Below are 27,554 nucleotides of genomic sequence, written 5' to 3' on the forward strand. Positions count from 1 at the left end.
TTTGCGCTGATTGATGGTCTCCTACCTTGATACCAGATGAAGCATAAAAATTAGCTATTGACAGCCATGATAAAATATTTTATTAATAATTGAATACATGATGATTACATTTTGTGAGAGGCCCTGGCTATATACTGCCTTAGGTGCCTCTTGGTGAATGGGCATGATCTTTGATCATGCCCTTTGCCTAATAATCTATAACTAACTAATTTTTACATAACAATAAGACTCACGTTGACCCGTTGACTCACATATGACTCATATCAAACTCGTACAGATTTGTATAAGACCCGTCCCTAGCAGCAGATTCTGATTTTTATTTTTCTATTTTTTTTGAGATCAGGTGGAGGGAAAGGGAGTATTATTTTGAGTTTTATTTTGCCGAGTCTTATACGGGTCATTCCCGATTCTTATACGGGTCATTCCCGATTCTTAAACGAGTCGCCAAGTCAATAGCTAGACAAGTCTTATATGAGTACGAGTTGTGCAACATTGGTCCAGAGGACTTGAGGAAAATAATGAAAGTTCAAAATGTGTGACTTTTATGCTGTTTTCATGACAGTTAGCCCCTGCCACAGACGCATGTTGTAATTATCAAACTGAATCTGAACAAGGTGTCTTGAAATTCTTGAGTGTGGAGCAACAAATGAATTGCAAGATCATTCCAAGTTTATCTACATGATCTGTATATTTCCATTTCTATTTGTATGCCATTTTCATGGCACTAGGAACAACACAGAATTTTCCCACCACTAAGAAAAATAACACCAAGCAAAACAACAGTAATTGTAGTGAAATTCTATTTTTTCAAAGGAAATCAAGATATTCTTGAATGACATCTTGAGTATCTATCCTCTTAATTCTGTTTTGAAATGCTGTCCGCCAGATAACTTATATGTCTAATGGGAACAAGGAGATGGGGCATCCTTAAAATGATTTATTCGTAAAACTGGGGAATAATATTTATCAAGGATGCAGCTCTCTTAAAAAGCATCAAATTTAAATATCTTACTTTGTATACTGTATTGGTTAATGGTAATAATGAGAACGGAATATGCTAATAGTTTTAAATCTTCTAGGGATCAATGAATCAGTTTGCACAGAATTTCATGAAGTTGCCTCACTATAAAAAAATCATATTTGTAAGGTATGTTTTGTATTTTTTGTCATAAGATTGACATCCATCTAAAGGATCACTTATGCCTCTTTTTATAATTGGATTTATTGGCCATCTATTTATAAGTAAATTTTTTTCTTGTTGACATCAGACCCAGTTACTAACCCTGATCAGGGAAATGTATCTCAGTGACTCCAGTGAGCATGACAATTAGTCTATTCTGAGTCACCATCGTCAGTGGTCCTGAGCTTCTTGCAGTACTTTATTTTGGGTGGGGGGAGGAGGAATACATGTTATATTTACAAACAGAAGACCAAAAAGTAGGATGGTATATTCAGTGAACATCAAAACCTCTTCCAAATAGCTAGTAAGGAAGAAATAGAAGTAGAACACTCAATGTGATCCAAAGATTGACCATATTTGATCAATAAAACTCCTGTACACCGTGGGATCCACCATCTGTGAGTCTGAAGCTGTCACCTTCTTCAGATTGGTGATCATAGGTGTGTCAATAGGCTTGCAGTCCTCCATCTGAAATCTCTTCAGGATCTCAACTGCATACTTCTTTTGTCCAAGGAAAACTCCCCTGGTCTTTGCCAAATCTCTAACCGCAACAAGTAGTGCATCAAACTGATGCCCTTTATCTTGAACTCCACTGCCAAATTTGCTTTACACCTTGCAATGAGCTTTTTGACACCTATAAGAAAAAATCATCTACATACAACACCAAAGTAAGCAGATCAATCCCAACAGATATATAGTATAAATTAGGATCTGCTTCACTTTTGGTGAAGCTCATGCTCAACAAATATCCATCAATCCTGGAATACCATGCTCTCGGTAACTGCTCAAGTCCATACAAGTCTTTATTAAACCTGCACACATGAGACTCCTTCCCATGTACCTCAAAGCAAGGTTACTTGGGAGTGGAAGTGAAAACCGGAGCGGGAGCGACATTTTCAGAAGCTCCTGGTTTGGGAGTGAATCCCGGAGTGTTTTTTATATAATATATATATTTTTTATATTTTGATGCATATATGTTAACAAAAACATGTAGAATGATGAATTAGATATAAAAAAGCATAAAAAAACATAGATTGAACGATATAACAACAATCATCTAGAAGTTATAATCTTCATCAACCACATCCACAAGTTAGTAACATAGTAACATACAACATATTGAGTCTCATGATTCATCAATCTTAAAGTTTCAAGCTTTTAAAATTCAATATATAAAATTTATCATCATTGATCACCAAAGTTGTACTTGTAAGCTAAGTGTAACCTTTACAACAAATAATATCTAACATGAAATGAAATGTTATAAAATGAAATGAAAGGAAACAACTTTCAACTTTCATGAAGCATCATATTCATAATTCATTACTAATAAGTTATAATTGCCAACTTCAAACTTAAATTGTCATATATTGTTTAAAAAAATATCATAATAAATATGAAAGAGTCAATAGTTATAAAAACTACTAGAAACTAGAAAAGACAAGTAAATCTATTATCTATTGCTTATGCTTGGGCCTTTTGCCACCATGAGAAATGTCTAATTTTTTAGTCTTGTTGGAAAATCAGGACCTTTGTCATTAATATCACCATCTAAGCATTAACATAAGATAGAAAAAGCATAGCATGTCAAGTCAAGATTTTGTTTGAGTGATGCGTACATTTTTAGGAGAGTCATGATAGAGGAGTTCGACAACCAATGTCACTAACATCAAGGTACATAGAGGGATTAGTGCTCTTGATTAAATATGAGTTCCATACCCTAATACATGACAAAATTCAATGGAAACATTGCGATCCCCCAATCCTGAATCCTGAAAAACTGATAAGTCTGCTGGATTTTGAATGAAATCTAAAATCCTTCTTTCTCCATATGAAATCCAATGAGGTCAGAACCACTCTCAAACATCTTGAGTCATTTCATGGTAATGTAAAAAATTTAAGTAAAATGATGAAAATGAAGATTAAGGAGAATGTGAACATTACCATGAATCGCATATCAATACTAGGGCCATAGGCTTGATCATTAGGCTGCCCCACTTAAAACTTATTTGTTTGTTTGAAAAAAAATTGCATTTGGAATATCAATGCAATTTTTATTTTGCAAAAAAGACTAAATGCTCCTGAAAAGGCAGGAAGTGTTTTTTTTAGGGAGCGCGCTCCCGCTCGAAGCGTGAATTGGGAGTGGGAGCGAGGAGGAGGGGGCGCTCCCCCGCAACCCTGCCTCAAAGTCTTGAGCTTGCTCTTTGTACACCTCTTCCTCAATGACACCATGAAGGAATGTTGTCTTCACATCCATCTGATATATCCTTCATCCCATGATTGAGACAATAGATATCACAACTTTGGCAGAAGTGTACCAACTAGAGCAACTGTCTTCACATAGTTCACTACCTCTTTTTGGGAGAACGCTCTCACCACAATCTTGCCTTGAGTTTCTCAATGTCATCTGCACCATGCTTGTTTTTGAGAGCCACCTGGAACTCACCATTGACTTCCCCTCCTATCTCAACACATGTCCCAGTTCCCATACATCATTCTTCATGTTGGAGTTGTACTCCACCATGGCACCTTGAAATACTTGTTGTTCCATTGCCTCATGAAAATTGGAAGGCTCGGAATCAATGATGCTACTCCTCAATGCCATATAAGTCAAAAACTTCTTCAGATGCCTGCTCTCCTCGAAAGTGCTTGTAGCAACCTTGACATATTACTGAGCATCCCTCATTCTATAATGTTCCTTCCTAGAATAATTTCCCTAAAGTTATTTCACAATTTTGCATTTTTGACTATTATAGGGCCCACGAAATTTTGGGGGATGAGACTTAGGAGATGGGGGCCGAAATAATTTTGTTTGTGGAATGTGGGGGCCACACCCACATGTATTACACACCCCTTGAAGAGGGAAGTCGAAGTTACCAAGGAAAGAGGTCGAAATGGTGGATGGAGGGACCCACATGGGACGACAAGCCAAAATTATAAATAGAAGGGGCATATCAGCTATTGGGGTCTTTTGGCAACCTAACTATTCTCTTGTTGCTCAAGCTATTTAGCTGGGTCACATGTGTTGCTTAGCACAAATATTTCCAAGGGGAGAGCTCACCCTTCTTTCGGTGGAACTTGAGTGCCACCTTAGGGAGGTAAATTCGGTGTTGCATTGGAGGGAGATTTGTGGAGATTCTGGGAGCATATTTCAATCATTTCTCTCAGCTAATTCGTGCTCTAGGAGGATGCGGTAGAGGATCACTTGCCACTCATTTCAACTATTTTCCAGGGGGGTGTTTGCCGGGAGAAATTAAGTGTAACTGCTCCAAGGGAAGGCTAAGCCTTGTGAGCAGTTTTGGGGCTAGAGATTGCTGCTTTGGGGTAGAACGGATTTCTCTTCTCTAGGGCCTATGCAGGAGACTAAATTTGAGCATACTTGGGGAGTTGAGGCAAGTATATGTGGAGCCGGGTTGTGTAGGGGATTTGAGGAAGTCATATGGGGGAGTGAAACTTGGCACTTTGGAGTGATTGGAGGGTTGCTACAACAATTTTCCAAGGAGGTCGTATTTTCCAGCCAGTTGAGGAGGATGTGGTATTTGGGGGTCAGAACTAGATCAAACCCTTTTTGGGTTTTGGTGGGTTTGTTGAGAGGAGCCCGGGGCTAATTTTGCAAAATTTTCTGAGCACCAGAGGAGGGTCTTTCAACACTTTCTTTCCAGCAGACAGTGGTTTCTCCAGTGCAATGCCGTGCATAATTGGGGCAGCTCATTTCCACATTTGGGCCATGTATTTTCCGACCTGGGGCTTGTCTGGCTTTCCTTTGTGGCAAGCTCAAGTGCACTCCTTTCATACCCCATTGTACTATTGCTCTATATACATAATAAAATGGCCTAGCTGGATGGTGTTTTTAGAGATTTTCTAGGTGTCTACTTATATTTCTAATTTTTGTGTGTTTATATCAGTTTTTGCTTTGTTTATCACTGTATTTCCTAAGTAGGAATATTACACATTGTTTGTGTGAACCATCGAGGTCTCCTGACAGAATTGGAAGGAGATACTGACGACTCCTCTTCACTTGAAGTTTGATTACCTGAACTGGAAGATGCTAGTGTAATGGATGAACTAGTCTCAATCTTTGGAGCCTCTTGCTCCTCGTTCTTTGCCATTGGAATAGGCTCCTTGTTGAAACATGTAACTAGTGTCGATCTTCATAATTGTTCTACCCATTTCTATATATATCCTATGTAACAAACAATGAAAGAAAAGAAAAGTTATTATTATTAAAGCATGGGTTTCATGCTCATTATTGATGGTCTTCTAGGTAAAAGCATGTTCTTTGTGCTTCTAGGGTTTGTTAGGTCTTAGGATTTATTGTCTTGAGTCAACGAAGTCAACACCATGTTTATAAGACCCTTCCAGTCAAAAATACAATTGTAAAAGGAATTATTTTTGAGTCTAGAAAGTATTGGAAGCTCCAAAGTACAAGTCGGCTTTGGGAACATCAAGTCAGCCTAAAGGAGGGAATTTGACCCCTTGAGAAGGCTATATGAGGAAGTAGTTCAACCTCATTTGGGGACACTCACTCACAAGTTCGATATCACAAGAAAGAGTTTGATTTGTGGCCGAGAAGCAAGAAGAAGAAGAGTGAAAGTCATGAAGACGCTGGAAGGACAAAATCTCTTGTTTTTGGGCTCTATCTCTCTCACATGTGTGAAAGTCTAGGGTTTCTGGGCCCCCATGAGATACTTGAGGAGCCCTATGAGATCCTATAAAAGAAGGCCTAGTGTGAAGCTATTTTAGTGATCCAAAGAGCAACACAAGGGCAACGTAAAAGGAGAATAGGAGATCGTAGAAGAGGAAGAGAACTTCTGTTTGGGTCGCAGATCCTAGGAGTAGACCTCAACGAAGATTGAAGGAGCATTTTGATGTTTTCTTGTGACTGTTTGAGGGTCGAGTTGGATCAGATTGCTGGCCGAGTTCATTGGGCAAGGTTCTGGACTGTTTTGAGTATGTTTGAGGTGGTCTTTCTCTAGCCGCAATCCTTGTCTTGTTGCAGACCTAGGCCGAGACTTGTAGCTTCTTGTGGAGAGGGTTGAAATGCCTAGAAACAAGGGATAGTCATCTGTTTAGGGTGCTGCAAGTCTTCCTCAAGCTAGATGGTGAGTTAAGAGGGCTGGTAGGCCTTACCGTGGGTGGATACTAGCCTTAATAGCTAGCGAAGGAAGGAGGAGTAGGGAATGAGTAGGTCGCAGGCTGCAGCTGTAGAGAGGCCTGTGAGGCAGTTTAGTGGGCTGACATGAACCATGGTTATGCCCTAACTAGATCACAGTGCTACAGTAGTTTGAACACCAAACTTGGGGTATGTTGCAACTTGTTTTCCTTGTGTTGGGTCAAGCATTGACTAGATTGGATCAGATTTGTTTGTAGCCTGTGGAAGCCAAGGTAGGAGGGCTGACGTGGAGGTTAGAAGCCCTAACCAGTGGGTAGTTTCCACAGAGATGATTGGTGCTTGGATTAGTTTGATGGGCAGCTTGTAGGAGGCCTTTGGAGTTGTTTGGAGGAACCCACATGGATTTTGGGAGGCCTACCAAGCAGTCAAGGTGACAGTAGGCACATTAGATTGGAAGGCAAGAGGACAACAACAAGGTGTGTTGCAGATGTTCCCTTGGTTGATGAGTTGATGGTGTCCTAGGAGAGGACAAGTTGTTGGTGCCCAGATTTGTGCAATAGCTCCTCTATTGTAGAACAAAGGGCATATTGGTGGAGTGTGTGGGAAACCATGTGTAAGGGTCTCCTAAGTGTGGGGTTGCCCTAAATAGTTGAGAGAAGACCAAGTGTGGAAGAGATTGGGCACTTATGGTATGCTGAAGGACAACGTGATAGTGTCCAAGTTGTTGCTTGGTGTGCAACACCTTGATGGACAAAGGAGCAGTTGAGCTCAAGGGTTAACGAACTAGAGGAGCAGTTGTGGAGCCCGTGACTTGTGTGTGGAGAAGGACTTCTACAACAGATGATGGGCAGTCCTCCTAGCCCTTGTTCATTGTGGGAGATGGAATTCTTGCAGTGATAGGTGGTATCCCTCCGTGCTTGTTGTAACATTCTTGTTTTTGATAAGTTAGCTATTAGATGAAAAAATCAAAATGGCATACAAAAATGGATAAGTTAGGATATGGACCAAAAACAACTTGGAAAATAAAAATGTTAGGAAACATTATTATTACAAGTCCATATCAAATAAAATGATAGGATAGTTGCTCTAAAAAAGGAAGGCAAAATGAAAATGTTAGATAAGCAAAAAAAGAAAAATATTTGCTTTAGAAAATTAAATTAAAGTTGCGAGCTCAAATGCACCTTTGAAAATGATCTTTTGATTAATCATGCTTAATTTCTTTAGTTATGATTTAGTTATTGTAATAAAGCTTGATGGCCTTATAAATAAGTCACATCATACACTTTTGTCGTATTGGCGGAAGCGACAGAACGACACATCGGGCGCCAATAACCAACGTGCATTTTTCAACGAGGATTGTTCACTACGCCCAGATCAACGATGGAGGAAGCCTTTCGGCCCCCCTTCTGCCGTTTCCTGTTAACGCGAGGGGGGGGTCTAAAAAGCAGTTTTCATGCCTGTCGTTTTTTACGACGTGGCGCCTCCACAATGTTTCAGACCCCAAAGGCTCGAAACCACAAACCATTATTGCCCCCCCGAAATCTGCTGCCAGTTTTCTTCCATTCGACCGTTGACTTCTTTCTGCACCATATGCATTCGTTATCTCCTGTCCAATCACGAACCTCCATGTCACCAATCCCTTTTCATTCACCCAATCACCACCCGCCATGTTATAATACCGTTGCTATATGCTCCAAAGCCATTGCTTTGCGTAATTAACCGTTTGAACATTTGTTAAGCATTAATTTGCATCCTTTTGCAAATTGATTGCCTACGACTAGATCTAAACAATGGGCTCCCCACTGTCCTCGGTTGTTGATAATATTTTCATGGAAGATTTTGAATCCAAGGCTTTGGCCTTAGCCCGTCTCTAGCTCAAGCTTTGGAAGAGATTTGTGGATGACACTAATGTCATCTGGTCTCATGGCCAAGAAGAATTGGATCTTTTCTTCAATCATATTAACAATCAGTCCTCCTCCATAAAGTTCACTATGGAGCAGGAAGTTGATGGGTGCCTGCCTTTCCTTGATGTTCTCATTTCGAAGAATGATGACGGATCTTTCTCCCACCAGGTGTTTCGGAAGAAAACTCATACTGAGCAGTATCTTCATGCCAGCTCCCATCACTTCCCTGCTCAAAAGTTGGGCGTTCTCAACACGCTAGCAACTCGTGCGCTTAGAATCTCTGACAAAAAGAGCCTGGATAAAGAGAAGGCTCATCTCCTTAATGTTTTTGTTAATAATGGTTATAGTAGGCACCTTGGTCAGAAAGCGTTCCTTAAAGCTAGCCACAACTCAATGGTCAAGAAAGACCCTAAAGATCGAGTCTCAGGGGTTCATCTCCCTTACATCCAGGGGACCACTGATAAGATTGCTAGAATTCTTAAGAGGCATAATGTTCCATCAACATTTAGACCCCTTAAAACCATCCGTAGCTCCCTTAGATCGGTAAAAGACCCGGTTGACCCCAAGGACATGAAAGGTGTCTATATTATACCATGTTCTTGTGGGACCCCCTATATTGGTGAGACTGGTCGTTCTATTAATCAAAGGATTAATGAGCACTCAGTTGACATAAAACATGGGAGGACCCGGTCTTCCGCACTGGCAGAACACGCGGAAAGACTAAACATCATGTATGTATTGAAGAGGCCCGTGTGATTGCCAATGTTGTGCATTTCCATCACCAGAAATTTAGGGAAGCTATAGAAATTGAGAAAAGGCTGAGCAATCTCAATAGAGATGACGGCTGAAATATCAGCAGTTGTTGGGTCCCTGCTCTTTCTTCCTAGCCGCCTTCCCCCCCGCCCCGTGCGTTGTTCCTTTCTGGGAGGTCTTCTTTGCTCTTTTCACCCCTCGTCTTTTGGCCTTTACCTCCCTCTAGATTAGTAAGTAATAATAATCCTTTCAATTATCATTATGATATAAATAAATGGAATTAGAATTGTTGAAAGAATTTAAAAGCTGTAAACTATTGATCTTACCAACCCTTTGGATATAGTTAATAATGAATTAACTAACCTATTAGGAATAGCTATATTCTTTCTCATTAATTCTTTAATTTCCTGGTTAGTCTAATTAAATTTTTTTCTTTATATTCCATGTTGTTAGATTTCTTTAATTTAATATGAGGTCAATTAGTTAATCTACTTAAATAAACTTTTATAAAAAACTTTGTTATTATTTCATATGATATTAATGATAAGATATTGCCATGATCTAACTAACGGGGTAAGTTGGCCCCTTAATAAATAATTCTAAAAATTTCTTATTATTTTATTCTATATTAATAATATTATTTTGTTTTTAATTTGTATAGCTATCATAGAAATAATAAATCTATCAAATTAAACCTTAGTTAATTATTAGGATGGTTTAATAATTAGTATAATAAGTTTCACCTTAATGAAGAAATTTAATGATTGGTGCTAATTACCCCTTTATATCTTTAATATAAATGAATAAGAAATTAGAAATGAATTTAACTAATAAAGGTCCTTTGATTTAATATCTAACTAAATTTAAGATTTTAATTTTGTTTAATAATATTAATTTATATTTGATTTATATATTTTTAATAATAATAATGAATCTATTATTAGTTTATGCTCATTTAATATAAATAGTGAAATTTATTCCTATTTAGTAATAATGTTAACATAACAAACTTTTTGAATGGCCCTATCCCTATCCCTCGGTCGAGTACAATTTCTCGGTCAAATATAGTTGTTTCCTGGTACAGTTTCCTGGTCAAATATAGCTGTTTCCTAGTCAAATATAGCCGTTTCCTAATCAATTATAGTTGTTGGATGATTTGCTCTCCCTATTTAAACCAATGTTGTTAAAAGCGCGATCGGGATTAAATCGGCGCCGGGAAAAAAGCGGAAAAAATCGGCAAAAGCGAGAAAAAAGCGGAAAAAAGCGGGAAAAAAGCGTTTGGCACAAAAATATTCATTTTTTTTCATTTTTTTTTCAATTTTTTTAATATCTAAACCATCTACAACATAAAATAAATACATTGACACATAAATATGATAAAAAAACTAATATATAAGATGTTTAATATCATTTCTAGCGCTAAAATCACACATAACATTGAATAATGTCCTGAATAGTAAGCCTTGAGTCCTGATCACTATCCCGCTGCCCCGCGCCTCGGTGCTTTTTTCAATAAAAATCGCGATTTTTTCGGAAAAAATCGTTATAAAAAAAGCCCGCGATTTTTTGGGATAAAAATCGCGATTTAAGCGGGATAGTGATAAAATCGCGATTTTTTGAAAAAATCACGATTTTATCGCGATTTTAACAACACTGATTTAAACTGCTGCCATGATCTGGTTCCAAAAATCGCGATTTTATCGCGATTTTAACAACACTGATTTAAACTGCTGCCATGATCTGGTTCCTCAACTTGTCCTGATGATGAACCACACTTGTTGGTTTGAAACGTGTTGACAAATGCATTATTATGTGATTTCGACCGAAGACTCTTCTCAAAAAACTTGGCATGGATCACAGAAGCCTTAATTCAACAATAGATATAAACAGTTAGTTGAGCCCAATTGAACCTATAAATTCTCCATGGCTCCAATCTTTGCCACTTTTCGCTTCCATCCATAAATCAAAAGCACCATTTGTCATTCTGTGTATTTTCGCCACTGTTATCCATTTTTTATTAAAACAGCTTCTGAATTTCCCCTGTAGCAGGATGGCTCCTAAAGCAAAGATACAGAAGACTGTTGAAGAAGGGAATCCCTCCACAGTTTCCCTTGATCTGGATCATATGCCCCTTGTAGATTCCCTTTTTAAGATCAATGACTGTGAATGTGAATTCGATTTTTATGAATTACATTCATGGTTAAAATTGAAATACACTGATAAAGAGGACCTAATTCGCTTTTGGGAGACACTTCTGCCATTATATTATTTTCCTAAGGCCATCACTTTCTTGATTTAATCTCTTGGTGTCAAGCCAGGTATGACCCTGTGTAAAGAACTGTGATGACTCAGGATGGAAAATCTTGATCACCATTACTGGTCAAAGCATAAATCAAATGTTAATGATACCTCCATCTGATTGCCTTAGCCATTTCTCACCTACAGCTCTCATGGACCTCTACAATAAACTTACCTTCCCACAGAGAGACCTTATCTTTGAACTTTTCCTACCAGAAGATGCCGAATTACCTAAGAGAAATCTACCATACTCATCTTCCATGTTCCCTGAAGCTACTAGACACATTATCTCTCTGATATCATACCTCCTAGGTTATGAAAATGACTAATCTGTCGATGAATCCATCCTTGGATTCTTTTCCATTTTTAGCAAAGAATATCAACATGCCTTCATGTATAATTATAGCCACTTTTTGGTTGATAATATACATGAACAATTTATGAATTTGACCACACAAGGAGTTTTTAGGTACAGTTCAGTCATAATCCATTTAATTTTGTTTCAACAGGGAGATCTATTACCTATTCAGTGATTCATTGGACAAAGTTAGTAAGAGCAGGATCATCTAACTTTACATTCTCTCAGTTCATTGATTCTTTTATACATCTAGTTCTTCAACTACTCAACAGCCAGGCAGAGCCCAGAATTGGAGAAGAAATTAAAAAGACATTGCACCTATCAAAGCAGACCAAGACTGGTGACTGGTACCTATACCATAATTACACTGATATTAGGATATATGGCAGTGAGTTGGCTCCATATAAACTGCCTAAGTATGTGCCAATGAGAATATTCTCACTGGAATACATCAGATAGATGATAAATATGGATGAAGTCCATTTTGTCTCAGGCAAGAAGAAATTACAGTTTAAACTTAAAGCCAAGGTAGGAAATTTCATTTGTAACACTAGGTCTGCAGGTACAGAAGCAGACAGATTACTAAAGAACATGAACCTCCAACCAAGCTTTACTTCGTCTTATGATCCTTTTGGGATCATTTCGGCTCTCAGAGTGCAGTTGAAGGCAACACCTTACAACCATACTCCTAGGCCAGAATTGGAAAAATTTATGGATGAGGAGAAATGGTCTGAAGGTACTCTCACAGAAGCTGATGAACAAGTTAGATCATTTCCACAAACAAAGACTCCAGCTACACAGAGTACTCAACATAAAAGAGCCAAAGAGGAAACTCAGTCAGCTACAGAACTAGGTAAAGAATACTATATCTTACAAAAGAAGTTGAAAACTAGACTATCAATGTCATCAGGAAGCAAGCCACCAGAGATAATTGATCTTGGAGAATTGGAAGATGTTTCATAAACAGTGACCATTGATCCCAAGCCTCCTTCTAATTCTTCAACTCCTTCTTCAACTGAACCTATGGAGATTATTCAGTTAACTGAGACCAGCTCAGCAGGAGATGCAAATATCTTCTCAACATTTTTGGAAATCAAGCAAAAGAATGAAAGTCTCAAATCTCAAGTTTACAGTCAGTTTTGGAAATAAACATCCACTTCCCAGCATAGACTTCTCTCTGCCTTTGACAGTGAAAAGAGGAAGGATGCAAATGGCATTTTTGCAGGCTCAAATTCCATTTCCCAAATCCACAATAGTGTTGGACACAGATTGTCATTGATGTCAATATGGCAATATTCGAGGAGTAGATAGAGATGAGAGGAGTAGACAGAGCCGAAGAAGAGGAGCACACAAAGCCATTCGAGTAGATGGAGACGAGAGGAGCAAATATGCCACAGATAATGCTATCAGGAGCCATCGGGAGCCGTATAGGCCACAAAAGCTTATCGGATGCTAGCGATTACACTGTCGGAAGCTTATCGGGCCTGTAAAGCCCATATATCCGTTTAATACATTATTAGAGCAGAAACCATATAAATATGCATTAACGTAAATGGAGGCGGAATACTATGAATCCCCGGCAAATACACTATCAGAGTTGCGCAGATGGACGACAGATACAGCACGACGGGCAGATCCAACGGTCGCGGGCGATAAAGATGCATGGGAAATAGCGAGCAGGGACGGTGGTAAGCGGTATTCCCCGCACCACCTTCGGAGGAGGGTGGTAAACGTACCATGGCATGCGATACCATTCATTGCACGACACGTGGATGACGAGACGCGGTCAAAAAACGCTTTGTCACACGTTAACATGCGGTTAAGTAACGACATTAGGAGGAGCGAATGCCGTTGGATTGCCTGATGATTGATGGGACGACTGGTTTAACTTCACGTGTTTTTTTGACTGATGTGACAGGAGGTCGACGCAACCTCTGATTACGATAAGATTGCGGACCCGATGGGCATATAAACCATGGTTAATACCATATCGCATCCGGTTCATCGGAGCAGTGGAGTATCGGCCCATCGGCCATCGACGATATCATGAGGTCACTATATAAAGAACTCTTGGAAGCAACGATTGCTGATTGCGATAATGTTGTGGAGAAGTGTACACGATGTCGTTATAGATATGGGTGTAATATTTTTTTTGAAGTCCGCCCTTTAGTTTTTTGCCTGTGTTCGATCGTAATTTCTGTGTATTTGTATATATTGCTTGCGTGGGGTTTGGAGACAGAGATACGTTAAGGAATGCTCCCGATAGCTCAAAAGGCTAGAATCAAGCCGATTGCGATTGCGATAGGACGTGGCATGTCCGTTAAACGAAATAGTCTCGGTGGATGCCTATTATCATTAAAAAAAAAACGGGCCTGTGTTACAGTTTTTAACACACAGTGACCGTAAAGCCAAGAAGTTGAATGGAAAGCCAGCATAGAGGAAGCCACAACGACCAAGGAGGGAAGCTGAAAGATCAAGCGAGTCAGAGGAAATGACAACGACTGAGGAGGAAGCCTAAGAGACGGTGTAAGCGGAACCGAATGGACAAAGGCATGGGAATGTATAAAACAGTAAAAACCGAGAACTGTTGGTGCTGTTGTTGTGGTGAAGAACCAGAGGGTGAGTTAGTAGAAGCAGTAGAGGCAACAGAGGCAGAAAAAGCAGCGGAGGTTGTAGAGGCAGCAGAAGCAGCAGAGGCAAGAGAGTAGGAGTGAGTGAACATCAGTTGAATAGAGTGCATCAACATACTAGTGTATACCAAGATTGGGTTGGAGCCCAAGAGGTTGGAGCCTCAAAACTGAACAGGACTGAAGTCATTGTGGGTAGGTGCTCCTAAGTGCAGAACCACTGCAAAACAGAGTTGGTGCTCTGGAGGTTGGAGCCTCGCTGAAGTCCAAGTTGGAGCTTGGCAACTATTCACAATCAGATTTATACTTATATTGTATTTATTTCATTGCACTGTCTTGAGTTTGAATAAAAGCATTAATTCCAGCTGTTGATATCTGTGTTCTGTGTATACATATACATATCTATATATTCTTTTGGCAATCACTAGAACAATTAAAAAATAATAAGAAACACTGATTCACCCCCCCCCCTCAGCATTTCCGACAATTGGTATCAAAGCAGGCTTCTTCATACTAGCCTAACAACTTGAAGAAGGATCCGCAACCATGATGAGAAATCACGAAGCATCAGGAAGACCTCCTTTGTTCGATGGCACTAACTTTGGTTTCTGGAAGAAAAGAATGACCTACTACTTAATGTCCCTTGGACCTGAAGTCTCGCATTTTGTTCAAAATGAATACAAAACTACTTCCACTCTTCCAACAGACCAAGACGAGAGGAAAGCCTACATCGCAAATGCAAAGGCCATGAACTCCATCACTAGTGGAATCACTGATTCCGAGTTTACAAAAATCATGCACTGTACCTTTGCCAAAGAAATGTGGGAGAAGCTAGTTGGCTTGTACGATGGAGACTCAAAAGTCAAAAAGGCAAAACTTCAAACTCATAGAAGACAATTTGAAAGTTTGAGGATCGAAGATGAAGAAGATATTGCAGCATACCTCCTCTGAGTAGCTGAATTGGTAAATTCCCTGAAAGGATTGGAAAAAAAAGTGGAAGAAAGTACTATTGTTCAAAAGGTATTAAGGTCTCTTCCAGACAGATTTGACTCCAAAATAAGCGCTATAGAAGAAGCAAAGGATCTAGATACCCTCAAAATGGATGAGCTCCATGGAATTCTCACTGCCTATGAAATTGGAAAAGGTGGCCCAAGCTCCAAAGATGCAGCATTCAAGGCCTCAAAGTCAAAGAAGGGGAAATAAAGGAATGACTGTAGTGATGAGTCAGGTGTGGAATCCGAATTGGCTCAATTTGTACGAAAACTGAAGAGAGGATCTAAGCTTAAAGGCAAGTATCCTCTTATTTGTTTTAAATGTGGTAAAATAGGTCATTATGCAACAAAATGTCCTCATAAACATGACAGTGATGATGAAGGAAATTCTAAAAGAATGGCACATAAGAAGAAAGGGTTCAATAAGAAAAACTTCTTCTCCAAGCAAGATGAGTTTATGGTCATCAAAAAGAAATCAGATGAGGAAAGTGATCATGATGAAAGCCAAGAAGCATTATTCATGGCACTCGCAGATGATGATGACTTAGGGCTGGAAGGAAATGTAGATGAACTGTTAATAAGCGCCATTGAAGAAAATGAGAAATTAAGGAACAAAATCATTTCTCTCAAAGTGGAAAACGAGGAAGTAAGGAGGAGAGAAGATCTCTTGGAAGCAAAGCTTAAAGGAAAAGAAGAGACTTGTGAAAAACGCGAGGCCAAAATATTGTCCCTGAGAAAGGAGTTGGAGCAAATTAAAAAGGGCTGTAAAAGCTCTCAAATACTTGAGACTATTTTGAAAAATCAAAAACCTCAACATGACAAGTCTGGAATAGGTTTCAAAGGAGAATCCTCAAGCACTAAGAATAATGCGAAAAGCTATGCCGATGCACTTTCCTGCAATCCAAAAGATGAAAAAGTATGTTATCAAAAGTGCATCCCAGATCCCAAGAATGAAGAGAGAATTACTCCAAAGAAGAATGTGGAATCGAATCATGGACACTACAGTAAATACAAACCTGCACTCCACCAAGGGCCCACCGCAAATCCAAAGAATGAGGGAGGAGTAATTCCTAGGAAGGAAATCGACTCAAACCGTGGTTGCTTCAACAAGTACAAAACCATCTTTCTTGGACACTGCTTTCACTGTAAAAACTTCGGTCATCAAGCCAGACATTGTATGGTTCGCAGAAGTGAAAAGACAAAGCTAAAGGACCGAATAATCAACTCATATGCCCCTAAAAGGCAGGGACAAATCAAAACCTTCAATTCATTTGATCCCTTGACCAAATTTGATCTGATTTGCTCTTTCTGCTAAAATAATGGACACTATGAACAAGACTGCCCACTCAAAGGAAGAAAGACAAGTAGCAAGAACTCCAGCATGGACAAATGCGGCCTAGCTCTATATGCTCAAAATAATGAAAACCAGTGGTTTGTAGATAGTGGGTGCTCCAGACACATGACAGGAGACAGAAGGAAGTTTGTCTCACTAAGTAAAAAGGAAGGGAATGTGTCCTTTGGAAGCGGATCAGGAAAAGGAATAGTTACTCTGATCAATGGAAAAGGAAAAGCTCAAGATGATCTGCTAGTTGACGGGCTCAAACACAACCTCCTGAGTGTCAGCCAAATCTGTGATCAAGGACATAAGGTCGTTTTCAACACCAAAGATTGTGAAATAAGGAACTCTACGTCAGGGAAACTTGTGGCAAAAGGGGTGAGAACACCAAACAACATTTACATTTTGAACAAGATTCAAGAAAACAAATGCTACTTGAGTCAGACAGATGAGAGTTCGTTGTGGCATAAGTGACTTGGACATACAAGCTTTGAAAATCTGATCAATATCAACAAGATCAAAGCTGTACGAGACATCCCAAGGCTATCCAAACCAAATCAAGCAGTGTGTGGTCCATGTCAACATGGAAAGCAGACCGGAACTAGCCACAAGACAAAGGAGCTCTATACATCGAAGCCCTTGGAGATCATCCATGCTGATGTGTGTGGGCCAACTAGAAATCAAGCACTCCAAGGAGAAAGGTACTTTGTGTTATTTGTTGATGATTATACTAGAATGATGTGGATATATTTCGTAAAGTATAAATCTGAAACTTTTGAGTGTTTTAAGAATCTAAAAGCCCTTGTAGAAAATGAAAAAGATTCAAAAATTAAGTGCCTCAGAACAGACAGAGGAGGAGAATTCACATCAAACGAGTTTAGTGGGTTCTGTAATATTCATGGAATTAAAAGGGAATTCTCGGCTGCCTGAACACCTCAGCAAAATGGGATAGTTGCAAGAAGAAATTGAAGAATCCAAGAAATGGCAAGAACTATGCTATTAGTAGCAGACTTACAACCTAATTTCTGGAGAGAAGCAATAGGAACAACTGTCTATACACTGAATCGAACTCAATTAAGACCAAATTGTGAAAAAACTCCTTTTGAGCTATGGAAAGGAAGACCTGCTTCAGTGAAGTACTTCAAGATCTTTGGAAGCAAGTGCTTCATAAAAATAAATGATGGCTCACCCGGAAAGTTTGATTCTTAGGTTGATGAAGGGATATTTCTTGGATACTCTACACGGAGCAAGGCTTACAAGTGCTACAATTATCGACTGAAGAAATAGTGGAAAGCATTGATGTAAAGGTTGATGAAGATCTTCTAGAAAGGGAAATTGAAGAACATGAAGATGACTCTCTCATTGAAGAATAAGAACCTAAAGAAGAAGTAATAGATGTGGAAGAAGAAGAAGAAGAAGAGGAAAGAGAACCACCTAATACCCCTTCAAAGATGAAGTATGTCCAAAGACATCATCCAGAAGAGCAGATCATTGACGATAGAGATGAAGGTGTGCGGACCCGAAGAAGGATATCAATCACACCCAAGAGAAAAGTCATTGCCCTCCTATCTATGATAGAACCAGAGACATTTGCAGAAGCAAGGATCCTCATTGGGTAAAAGCCATGGAAGAAGAATTGTCCCAAATTGAAAAGAACATGACATAAGAGCTGGTACCTCATCCAAAGGACAAAAACATAATAGGAACCAAATGGGTGTTCAAAAATAAAATGAATGAGGAAGGAAAAGTTATCAGAAACAAGGCAAGACTTGTCTGCGAAGGCTATTCACAAATTGAAGGAATTGACTTTGAAGAGACATTTGCACCAGTGGCCCGTATGGAAGCTATCAAGATGTTCTTGGCATTTGCTTGTTCAAAAGGATTCAAAATCTATCAAATGGACGTGAAATCAGCATTTTTAAATGAGGAACTCAAGGAGGAAGTCTACATGGAGCAGCCAGAAGGTTTCGATCTAACAACAGGAAAAGACTTAGTTTGTAAGTTGAGAAAGGCTTTATATGGGTTGAAACAAGCTCCTAGAGCTTGGTATGCAAGACTGGATCACTATCTACAACAACAAGGCTTCAAAAAGTGAGTAGCTGGAAGCAATCTATACATAAAGACAGATCAAGGTAAGTTACTAGTTGCTCTTGTTTATGTCGATGATCTGATTTTTGCTAGTAATAATAATGAAATGAGCCATGAATTTTCTCAAAACATGTCAAAAGAGTTTGAGATGTCAATGATAGGAGAGCTGTCCCACTTCCTTGGACTTCAAATATCTCAAACCAAAGCAGGATTGTTATGCTCTTAACCTGCAAAATGATACCAAATACAGAATATGCGAAGAAAAGATACCCAGAACACAGAATAGCAATGATTTTATTATTCAGAGAGTAATGTTCACTTGCCTCTTCGAGGGGGCAACCTCCAATAGAGCAGAGCTCGACTACAAAATAAGACACGATGCTCCTCGCAGGGAGTCTCTATCCTTTATATATGACTCATACATGCAATACCACGGGCCAATATCGTGGGTTTTATTAAGACCATCTATCTAATACTACGACCCATTTGCAACTAACTACGGTTCCGTCATTAATTGCGGATTAACCACTTACAATTATTAATATGGGCTTTATTGACTCTTGACTATGACGTGATTCCATTACATAAATAAGGGGGTTAGGGTGGGACCCTAACATGCCCTCCCCCTTAAGACGAGCCTTGTCCTCAAGGCTGAAGCTGTGGAAACTGCTGAAGAATAGTGGCTGGTTCCCAAGTTGCATCTTCCAGAGAGGTGTCTTTCCATTTGACGAGGACTTCCTTAATCATGCAGTCGCGCAGTTGCTTGTCTCGTGTGTCTAAGACCTGTTCGGGTTGAATCCAGATGGACCCTTCTTCGTCCAATTCAGGTAGACTGGTCTGAATTCTACAATTGTTCCCAATCACTTTCTTGAGGCATGAGACATGGAAAACTGGATGGATTTTTGCAGTAGGTGGCAAGGCCAACTTGTAGGCCACTTCTCCAATGCGTTGAAGTACTTGATATGGTCCGTAGAATTTGGGAGAGAGTTTCTGACACCCCTTGTCCTTGAGTGATGTTTGCTTATATGGTTGTAGCCGTAAAAAGACCTGATCCCCTTCTTGAAATTGGCGCTCTGAGCGATGTTGGTCTACCTGTTGCTTCATGCGGTTCTCAGCTTGATGAAGATTCTCTCGAAGATGGGCAAGCATGTTTGCGCGGTGTTGTAGGAGTTGATCCACTGCTTGTACTTTTGCGCATCCCTTGAGATACGAAGTAGGTGAAGGTGGGAGTTGACCATATACTGCTTCATAGGGAGTCATTTTGGTGGTGGCATGATAGTTGGTGTTATACCACCATTCAGCCAGAGGTAACCACTGTACCCAAAGGTGTTGCTTTTCTGAAGTGAAACACCTAAGGTAGGTTTCTAGACATTTGTTGACGGCTTCGGTTTGACCATCTGTTTGCGGATGATAGGAAGTACTGAGTTTGAGTTGAGTGCCTTGTATTCTGAAGAGTTCTTGCCAAAAATTACTGGTGAAGATCGGGTCGCGATCGGACACAATAGAAGTGGGCATGCCATGCTATTTGAAGATTTGATCCAGGAAAGATTGAGCAACCAAAGTTGGTGTAAACGGGTGGGGTAGGGCGCAGAAATGAGCATACTTCGACAGTCGGTCCACAACCACCATGATCACTGACTTGTTCCCTGACTTTGGAAGACCTGTAATGAAATCCATAGAAACCTCCGTCCAAATTGAGGCCGGAATGGGCAATGGTTGTAATGTGCCTGGTGTGTTGACGGTTTCCCCTTTGTGGCGTTGACATACATCACATTCTGCTACGAAAGTAAGGATGTCCTTTTTCATGCCTGTCCAAAAAAATAATCTTCTGGTGCGAGCATACGTCTTCTGAAAGCCTGAATGTCCTGCAATGGGAGATGAGTGCAATTCTGCCAAAATGCGACTTTTGAGGGTGGATGTTGGTGATATTACGACTCTGTCCTTGTAGCGAAGAATATCATCCTGCCACGAGTAGCCCTTGGTGGAATTTGGATCTACCTGCAATTGAGAAATGAGTTGGGAGAGCCCAGGGTGTGAAAACCATTCCCTGCGAGCCTCTTCAATTCATTCTGAAATGGGGAGGGAAATTGCTAGCAGAGTACTTGCCTCCTCAAATTGGCGAGATAATGCATCTGCTACACTATTGTCTTTCCCTTTCTTGTAAATGATCTCATAATCATATCCCAACATTTTGGCTAGCCATTTATTTTGTTGTGGGGAGGATAGGCGTTGCTCCAAAAAATATTTAAGACTATGATGATCTGTGCGGATTTGGAAACGTAACCCCAATAAGTAAGGTCGCCAAGTCTCGACTGCATGTAAGATGGCCATCATTTCCTTCTCGTAGGTAGATTGGCGTAGATTCCTCCCACTGAGTTGTTGGCTTGTGAAGGCCAACGGTCGCCCTTCCTGCATTAAGACCGCCCCAATACCTGTACCCGAAGCATCACATTCAATGACAAAAGATTTGGTGAAGTCAGGGAGTGCTAAGACTGGAGTGGAACACATGGCATTTTTGAGAGCTGTAAAGGCCTATTGTGCTTCCTCATTCCAGAAGAATGAATTTTTCTTTAGGAGTTGGGCGAGGGGCTTCGCTATGCGACCATAGTTGCGGACAAATTTACGATAATAGCCTGTGAGACCCAAAAATCCTCTCAAGCTCTTCAAAGTCTTAGGTTGAGGCCATTCCTGCATTGCTTGGATCTTTTTGGGGTCCACCTTGACACCTTCACGCCCCACAATGTGGCCCAAATACTCTACTTCTGCCATGCCAAACGAACACTTGGACATCTTGACAAATAATTTATGCTTGCGGAGCCGTTGCAAGAGTAGATCTACATGCTGAAGATGTGCGGCCCAAGTGCAACTATAGATGAGGATGTCATCGAAGAAGACAAGGACAAATTTCTTGAGATATGGTTTGAGAATGTGGTTCATAAGGCTCTGAAAAGTAGAGGGGGCATTACAAAGACCAAATGGCATGACCAGGAATTCATAATGGCCTTCATGAGTTCTGAAAGCAGTCTTGGGGATGTCGACTTCCTTCATGCGAATTTGGTGGTAGCCTGACCGAAGATCTAGCTTAGTGAAGAATTGAGCCCCATTGAGTTCATCCAGCAAATCATCAACCACCGGGATGGGAAATTTATCTTTGACTGTCAACTTATTGAGGGCCCTGAAGTCGGGACACATCCGCCACTCCCCATCTTTCTTGAGCACCATGACCATTGGGGATGAATAAGGACTAATGCTGGGACGAATGACACCTGCTTCCAAAAGTTCCTTGATGATTTTTTCTATTTCATTCTTTTGGGTGAACGGATATCTGTATGGGCGCACATTTGGGGGTTGGGCCCCTGGAACCAAGGTGATTCTATGATCATGTTCCCCTCGTGAGGGTGGAAGCTCATGAGGCTTGTCAAAGACCGACAGATGGTTATTTCAAATCTGTTGCATCTCAGGATGAATTGGCAGAGGCTTTGTTTCGACTGCCTGGATGGCATTAAATTGAGCTACAACTCCATGATTGCCCTTTTTTAACAATTTTTCCATCCTATGCGAGCCGATGATAGAGGGGGCTCTCGCCTGGAGTCCACGGAGGGTATGTGTGTAGTTGTTCTGCTTAAAACTCATATATAATTCCTGGAAATCCATTGTGTATGGCCCAAGAGTGCGGAGCCATTCAGCGTCGAGGACAATGTTGCAACCCCCCATGTGTATGGCAAACATGTGGGTTTTCAACTGATAATTCCCCATTTGAAGTTTGACATTTTCACAGCGACCTTCACATTTCATTGTGCCTCCATCCGCAATTTGAACTTGGAAGTTAGAAACTGCACGTACAAAACAATGCACTGCTTCTGCGACTTTTTGATGGATGAAATTATGTGTACTTCCACTATCAATCAAAACTACTACTGGGCGATGTTTAATAAAACCTCTGATTTTGAGAGTTTGAGGGGAAGAAATCCCTGCCAACGCATGCAACGAAATAACTGGTTCGTCAGGGACATTGTCCTGTTGGTTGTCTTCTTCTAGCGCCTCATGGTCCTCAAGTGGTGGATCTTCCTCTGTTGAGCTGTAGTCAGTGGCATCTATTTGAAAAAATTTGGGCTCCTTGCATTTATGACCTGGGGAGTATTTTTCATCACAGTAGTAACATAGTCCTTGCTTTCTTCTTTCGGCCATTTCCGCAGGTGACACCTTTTGGACCTTGAGTGTTTGAGTCATGTTGTGAGCCTGTGGGGGGCGACCTTTAGCGGAGAAATTTGGGCGACTGTATTGGGCTGCTAATGCACGTTCCACGTTATGAGCTACCTTGCAAGCCTCCGTCCATGTGGGAGGGTGGTGCAGTAGGACTTGAGCTTTGATGGCTTCTTTAAGACCGCTGATAAAACATTCCGTGTAGAACGCATCTGAGAGACCCCAAGTGCGGAAGGCTAAGGCTTCAAAAGCTGTAATATATTCATCCACTGTACCAGTCTGTCGGAGCTTAGTAAGACGACCCAAAAAAGAGTCCTCCTGTTTAAAGCGGCCTTGAAGAGCTTTTGTAAATTGGGTCCAAGTCCTAAAAGGTCCATTGCAACATTGATGCCATTCCCACCATTGCCACCTTTCATTGTCCAAGTACATGCTCCCCAACATAAGCTGAGTCGCATCATCTAAGATACGATTCAGTTTGAAATATTGGTCCATTTGTGCTATCCATGCCGACGGGTGAGAACCGTCAAATTTATGCATATCCAACTTGGGAGGTTGCTGACTGGGTGGTTGGTGGGTGTGCCAGACGTGAGGAGAGTGGCTAGACTCACCCTCATTGTATCCATTGCCATTATACGCCTCCTCATGGGCTTGCTCCTTGTCCTTCGGGATGAGTTGCGCGACCTGGTTACTTAGTTCATTAAGCTGAAGGGTGAGGGTGTGCATGGATTCTTCAAGTTTGTCGATCCTTTCATTGGCCATCGCTTGAGCTCTAGTTTCTACCATACACAAACCTGATGAAAATTTGGGACCGCCTAAAAATTTTCACTAATAATTGAATGGTACCACTGTGCTCAGCTCGTCGTCTTGATTCTGATGGGCTAGATCACCAATAAGCGCCCTGGAAGATCTCAGACCTCTTTTTTTTTTTTTTTTTGTTTTCAATACTGCAGTGGCCAAATCCTCAAAATGTCAATGCGGCCAAAAGTCCTGCGAAAATTATACCCCGGTATAGGAACCCTTCACAACGACTCCAATCTGGTGGATCTGAGAGATCTGAATGGCAGATCTGATGGCGGAACAGACTGCTTCTGCGGATCTGATGGATCTGATCGGAATGGCTGATCTGCGAACTGCGGGACTGATGTCTGCTGCTGCTGCCTTTTGCACAAGCGGGTCTGGAAGAGATGTTGTGTGATCCCCTGATAGGAAAAGGGAACTATGGTCTTGAGGAGTGTCAGGTGCTATAGATCGCAATATACATAAGGGTCTGGCAGTAGTACTCGGCCCAATGTTTCAGGGCTCTAACTAAGGAGGATCGACTGTACCCTTAGCCGTACAACCCGACTACCTTATCGTACGGGCGAGTAATCTCCCCGAGTGCTGTTCTCGGTGTACTGTAGCCGCAAGACGGCCGACGGTTTATCTATGGCGAGGTTTCAAGGGAGCCTAGAGGGCTTCCAATATACCCAGAGGGTACGTGGAAGACAATCCGTGCGCGGTTCTGTCTAATGCGCTACTACTCGAAGGGGTACCCACAGGGGTTACAAGGGAGTCCAACAGACGTGACCACCTCTTGTATTTCCTGCGTGCATGCCTCCCCAAATCCGCAGGTTTATGCGCTCAACGACAGATCCGTGGTTTAAAGACGCCAGAACACGTCTCCAGCCAAAATTTTTTTTTGCTAAGAAATGGAGATCTCACCGACCCTGGAAAGTGCTCAAATACCACTTGTTATGCTCTTAACCTGCAAAATGATACCTAATACAGAATATGCGAAGAAAAGATACCCAAAACACAGAATAGCAATGATTTTATTATTTAGAGAGTAATGTTCACTTGCCTCTTCGAGGGGGCAACCTCCAATAGAGCAGAGCTCGACTACAAAATAAGACACGATGCTCCTCGCAGGGAGTCTCTATCCTTTATATATGACTCATACATGCAATACCACGGGCCAATACCGTGGGTTTTATTAATACCATCTATCTAATACTATGACCCATTTGCAACTAACTGTGGTTTCGTCATTAATTGCAGATTAACCACTTACAATTATTAATATGGGCTTTATTGACTCTTGACTATGACGTGATCCCATTACATAAATAAGGGGGTTAGGGTGGGACCATAACAAGGATTGTGTTTGTCTCAAACCAAATATCTAAAAGACATGCTAAAAAAATATGGAATGGAAGATTGTGCACCCATGAGCACACCTATGACCACAAATTGCAAACTGAGCAAAGATGATGACTCCCCTCTAGTAGATGCAACTCATTACAGGTCAATGATTGGAGCCCTTCTATACTTAAAAGCTACACGACCAGACATAATGAAAGCAGTAGGAATGGTGGGAAGATTTCAATCTGCTCCCAAACAATCCCATTTATTAGCTGTAAAAAGAATTCTCAGATATTTGAAGGGAACTTCTGACTTTGGTCTTTGGTACCCAAAGAACTCAACACTGAATGTAACTGCATACACCGACACTGATTGGGCTGGAAGTATAGATGATCGGAAAAGTACTAGTGGAAATGCATTCTTCCTAGGAGACTGTTTGGTATCCTGGCTCAACAAAAAACATTCATCCATATCATTATCCACAGCTGAAGCCGAGTATATTACTGCAACAGACTGTTGTGCTCAGATACTATGGATGAAGGAAGCTCTAAAAGATCTCGACATATGTACAGATCAACCAATTACCGTTTATTGTTACAACACAAGTGCTATTAGTCTCAACAAAAATCCAGTGATGCACTCAAGAACCAAACACATACCAATCAAGTATCATTTCCTCTGTGAGCAAGTAGCTGAACAAAACATCGTCTTGGAATATATCAGTACAAAGGAGCAGATAGCTGATATTTTCACAAAACCTCTTCCTCGAGAAGCATTTGAACATCTGCGTCAAAAGATGGGGGTTATTTCTTTATCATCACCAAAGTTCATTCATAAAGATGTAGCAGGACAGGGGGAGCAGTTTGACAGGGGGAGTCCATATGCATCCCTTTGCCATTGATGTCAAAGGGGGAGAAAGCAGAAGAATATTGCCATCAATAACAAAAGGGGAGATTGTTGGACACAGATTGTCATTGATGTCAATATGGCAATATTCGAGGAGCAGACAGAGCCGAAGAAGAGGAGCACACAGAGCCATCCGAGCAGATGGAGCCGAGAGGAGCAAATATGCCACAGATAACGCTATCGGGAGCCATCGGGAGCCATATAGGCCACAAAGGCTTATTGGATGCTAGCGATTACACTGTCGGAAGCTTATTGGGCCTGTAAACCCCATATATCCGTGTAATACATTATCGGAGCAGAAACCATATAAATATGCATTAACGTAAACAGAGGCGGAATACTATGAATCCCTGGCAAATACACTATCAGAGTTGCGCAGATGGACGGCAGATACAGCATGACGGGCAGATCCAACGGTCATGGGCGATAAAGATGCACGGGAAATAGCGAGCGGGGACGGCGGTAAGCGGTATTCCCTGCACCACCTTTGGAGGAGGGTGGTAAACGTACCATGGCGTGTGATACCATTCATTGCACGACACGTGGATGACGGGACGCAGTCAAAAACCGCTTTATCGCGCGTTAACATGCGGTTAAGTTACGACATTAGGAGGAGCGAATGCCGTTGGATCGCCTGATGAATGATCGGATGGCTGGTTTAACTTCACGTGTTTTTTTGACTGATGTGACAGGAGATCGACGCAACCCCCGATTACGATAAGATTGCGGACCCGATGGGCATATAAACCATGGTTAATACCATATCGCATCCGGTTCATCGGAGCAGTGGAGTATCGGCCCATCGGCCATCGGCGATATCATGAGGTCACTATATAAAGAACTCCTGGAAGCAGCGATTGTCGATTGCGATAATGTTGTGGAGGAGCGGACCCGATGTCGTTATAGATACGGGTGTAATATTTTTTTTGAAGTCCGCCCTTTAGTTTTTTGCCTGTGTTCGATCGTAATTTCTGTGTATTTGTATATATTGCTTGCGCAGGGTTTGGAGACAGAGATACATTAAGGAATGCTCCCGATAGCTCAGAAGGCTAGAATCAAGCCGATTGCGATTGCGATAGGACGTGGCATGTCCGTTAAACGAAACAGTCTCGGTGGATGCCTGTTATCATTAAAAAAACGGGCTTGTGTTACAGTTTTTAACACACAGTGACCGTAAAGCCAAGAAGTTGAATGGAAAGCCAACACAGAGGAAGCCATAGCGACCAAGGAGGGAAGCTGAAAGATCAAGTGAGTCAGAGGAAACGACAGCGACTGAGGAGGAAGCCTAAGAGACGGTGTAAGCGGAAACGAATGGACAAAGGCATGGGAATGTATAAAACAGTAAAAACAGAGAACTGTTGGTGCTATTGTTGTGGTGAAGAACCAGAGGGTGAGGTAGTAGAAGCAGCAGAGGCAAAAGAGGTAGAAAAAGTAGCGGAGGTTGTAGAGGCAGCAGAAGCAGCAGAGGCAGGAGAGTAGGAGTGAGTGAACATCAGCTGAATAGAGTGCAACAACATACTAGTGTATACCAAGATTGGGTTGGAGCCCAAGAGGTTGGAGCCTTAGAACTGAACAGGACTGAAGTCATTGGGGGTAGGTGCTCCTAAGTGCAGAACCACTGCAAAACAGAGTTGGTGCTCGGGAGGTTGGAGCCTCACTGAAGTCCAAGTTGGAG

The 27,554-nt window shown here is 41.1% G+C and overlaps 1 protein-coding gene across 2 annotated transcripts in view; it reads left to right on the plus strand.

The window, feature by feature from the left end:
• The window catches only part of LOC149262788 (DNA binding protein), a 365,336-nt gene that overhangs the window by 233,421 nt on the left and 104,361 nt on the right, over nt 1–27,554 (plus strand). The gene's annotated exons all lie outside the window — the stretch shown is intronic.

This window comes from Pinus tabuliformis, chromosome 6 (assembly GCF_031772625.1).
Source record: "Pinus tabuliformis cultivar Carrire ecotype Pingquan chromosome 6, CPIR1, whole genome shotgun sequence".
In the NCBI taxonomy this organism is placed as follows: Eukaryota; Viridiplantae; Streptophyta; class Pinopsida; order Pinales; family Pinaceae; genus Pinus; species Pinus tabuliformis.